Raw genomic sequence first — 3,546 nt, 5'->3', positions numbered from 1 at the left:
ACGTGGTAGGACAAACCTTTCCTTCTCTATGTCACATCCTGTGACCCCAAAGCTCATCTTAAACATTTTATTCGTGCAGTCATTTAAGCATGAGCACAAAAAGGCAGAGAAGAACAGAAACACACTGGGATGTGCCAAAGCCCGCGCGCCACACACGCGCCTCGATCCGGATCTACGGGGGACGGTGTTGGTTTCTCTTCTGCTCTACTCCGGAGCAGCATCATCACAGAAAGGGAGAGGAAGAATGGACTAAGTCATCAGGAAGTCCAGCTCTGTCCTGGCCTGGTCGCTGGACTCAGTGCAGGAGGTAGTGACCTCCATGCTGGACCATAAGTCCCCCCTCAGGACCCCTGTCTGGTCTGGAGAGCAGCTTCAAGGACCGGACTGGTCCATCCTCGCTGTGGGAAGGAGAGATGCTGCAGGTCTTTCCTCCTGCTGCTGTCACACTTCACAATGAACACATAAAACTTTCTTTACATGTTTATATACATGTTTATACACAACACACAGCAACTATAATAAAATACTTTGAATTGTAATATAGCGACACTCAAGATGCCTGTACAATGCAGCAGGCTGTTTTTTTTTACCAGAGGCTGCTGGCAGCTGGTGCTGCTGATGGTGGTTGATGCTGGTTTGGTAGTTACTGAATGGATAAACATTTAGAATAAAAACAAGTTATAAACATGAAGGATGCTAATAAAGCCAACCTTTCATTATAAAATATAGTGTAAAATTCTCAATTGTCCAGGGGTGCACACGTTGTAATAGCAGTCATTTAAACTGGAATTAAACATTAAATTAAAAACGTTTAAGTCCAGTTAAAATGACTGAGTCTGCCGTTTCAATCCACCAGTTCCCCTTTTTCCATTTAAACCAGTATCTGTATATGAGCTGAGTATCTGTTTACATTTAACGTTGTTATCTCCATTTAATCAAGAGCAGAGATTTTTATGAGCATTAAAGCTGTTTTATTACCTGATCGATGCAGCAGCTGGAGGCAGCATCCAGGATGCTGTTTGTCTCCGTCTCTGATGAAGTAAACATGGATCAGAACCATTTTAGACAGAAAAGATGGAAACAGGAGAAGTAGATCAGCTCAGTTATTTGGGTGGTACCTGATAACAACTCATAGGTCTAAGAAGCTTTAACGCTTCTTGTCCTGTTTATTAACCTTCAAACTCCTCTAAGTTTGGTGTTTTCACTGCAGATGATCACCTCCAGAAGCCCCACCCAGAAGCCCCGCCCAGGAGTCCTTTGCTGCGGTGTTGCCTGAGTAGGCAGGACGGTGGTCCAAGGTGTCGAATTTACAGGTTTTTCAGTTCGTCCCACTCCAGTTGTCGTGCTCCTTAATTTATTTGTAGTCTTGTTTGAGTTTTCTCCGTGCGCTGCTTCTCGATAAATCCCGCGTTCTCTAACTGAGAACTGATTGTCGTGAATATTTTTATTTTCTGCTGCGAACCTTCAAAACCTCTCTGAAAATCCTCTGTGGCGTAGACGGTCAGACGAACTTTGACCTCCTCGTCAGTCCGTTTACGGCATGCTGTGTTGTTGTCCGTATGTGCAACTGTGGTGTTTTAAATATGGCAGCCATGGCCCCGCCCATCACATGCTTTGGGGAGGAAAGAGAGGAGGGGGAGGAGGACAGTGGAAGAGCCCAGACCCACGGCCCACCACCTCCAGGTCCACTCAGGCCTCCCCCACAAGTGTATGTGATCCCTCCCTACATACCTTGCACACTCCCACTCATCCTGGCACATATACAGACACGCACACACACACACACACAAACTTCCAAGTTTCACCCCCTAAACACACCCCAGCACCTCTCCCTACAATTCCCTTAACACCACTCAGCCCTCCTTCAAATCCTTACACCCCTCCTGCTCGGCCATACCCTGACTCATAGGGCGGCAACTAGACACCAGGGCATGCATCAACCCACCCCTCCACCCCCAAGAGAGGGGGGGCACCCCCAGGTACCAGAGCCCAGAACCCCCACCTAGCCCACCCCAGAATAGCCGGGTCACCTGGCCCAGGGCCGAAGCCCACCGACCCAGGCCCCACCAGTGGCCCCGCCCCACCGCGCCAAGGCAACCCTACCAGCAGACCGCCCACAGCCCCCGACAGAGCCAGAAACAGAGCAGTGTAGTGGCGCAACTTCGGCAAAGGATTTCCTCCTGATGGGAAACAGGACTCTTCGCCGGTCCAGGATCTTTCGGATATTGGTCGTTTACTCTGAAGTTCGCGGCCCTGGTTCTTCACCTGCTCCTTCTGTTTGAAGCTGACAAACTTCGCTACAACGGGTCTTGGTCTGCTGGACCCGGGTTTCCTCCCGCCGAGACGATGGAGAAGTTTTTCACCGTTTCCTCCAGGAGCTTCAGGTGAGTCTGGATAAAGTTTTTCACCATGGTCTCAGGGTCCTCCTCCATCTGCTCTGGAATCCCTGCAAATACCAGATTCTGTCTTCTTCTTATTTTCCTCTGAGGGTCGGGTCAAGTCCTCCGTGAGGGATTTTATCGACTCTCTGAGCCGGCGTTCTCTGCCTCCAGAGTTTCTACCTGCTTCTGGCTGAATTCCAGCAATTCACGTAGCGCCTGGAACTCTTTGTGGAGAATCTCCACCAGGCGCAAACACGCATCAAAACTACTGAGTTTCTTATCTATGGAGATGAGAACGTCCATTGAGTCGTTCCCTGGTGGTGAAATAGCTCCAGGTGAATCCTGGTTTCATTGGCCTTGGATGAGGTGGAGGGGGTGATGTGTGGTTTGGCTTCCCCATGATGATTCTGTCGTAGCACCGACCTAGGCGGCTGGCCACATCCTCCTCGCTGTGCTCCAGAGTGGACCTTGAAAGACACTATTTTCCTTCTTTCAGGAGTATTTTGAATAGAATGGTAAAAATAGAATTGAATGAAACAATGAAAGAATGTTTGAGCGCCAGGGTTCCAGCTTACCGGAACTACGTCACCTATGTCACTCGCCTGCCCTCCATCCTTACCGCTCTGGTTTGTCCTGTCAACTTAGGAGATTCATCAGTCTAAGAGCAAAAAAGCCAACAGTTCTGTAGACTTCGGACATGTTAATGAATCTGATGGAGGGTTTTCGTAAAAAAACTTCTCAGGTACAACTTAGGAACCAATTTATTAAGATTCTAAGAAGATGTTGGTGAACGAGGCCCTTTGTCAGCCTTGGATAGAATCGGTATGTGAATTACATGGATGTGTTCATGTCTGGAAACCCTTGAATAACAGATCTGAGTCCTTCTCAATGCCAGAAACAAAACTGTTTACAGATTTTAAAGATTATACAAGATATAAACTTAAAAAGAACTAAATGGTATTATAAACACAAAAGTCCTTTGTCTCATGAAACATTACTACATAAACATGACTGCTGTTAGAGTAAACAAATAGGCGAAGGATCAACTAGTTAACTCATGTTCACAAGGCTAACGAAGGGTCCCCCCCAAACCCTCAGACCCCACAACCCCTGTCCCATCTCTACCATGTTTCTCACACTGGTTAGCCCCTGGATCTATGACAGA

The sequence above is a fragment of the Melanotaenia boesemani genome, chromosome 2 (genome assembly GCF_017639745.1).
Source record: "Melanotaenia boesemani isolate fMelBoe1 chromosome 2, fMelBoe1.pri, whole genome shotgun sequence".
Taxonomy (NCBI): Eukaryota; Metazoa; Chordata; class Actinopteri; order Atheriniformes; family Melanotaeniidae; genus Melanotaenia; species Melanotaenia boesemani.
The sequence above is the reverse complement of the archived record's forward strand: the minus strand, read 5'-3'. Positions refer to the sequence as shown.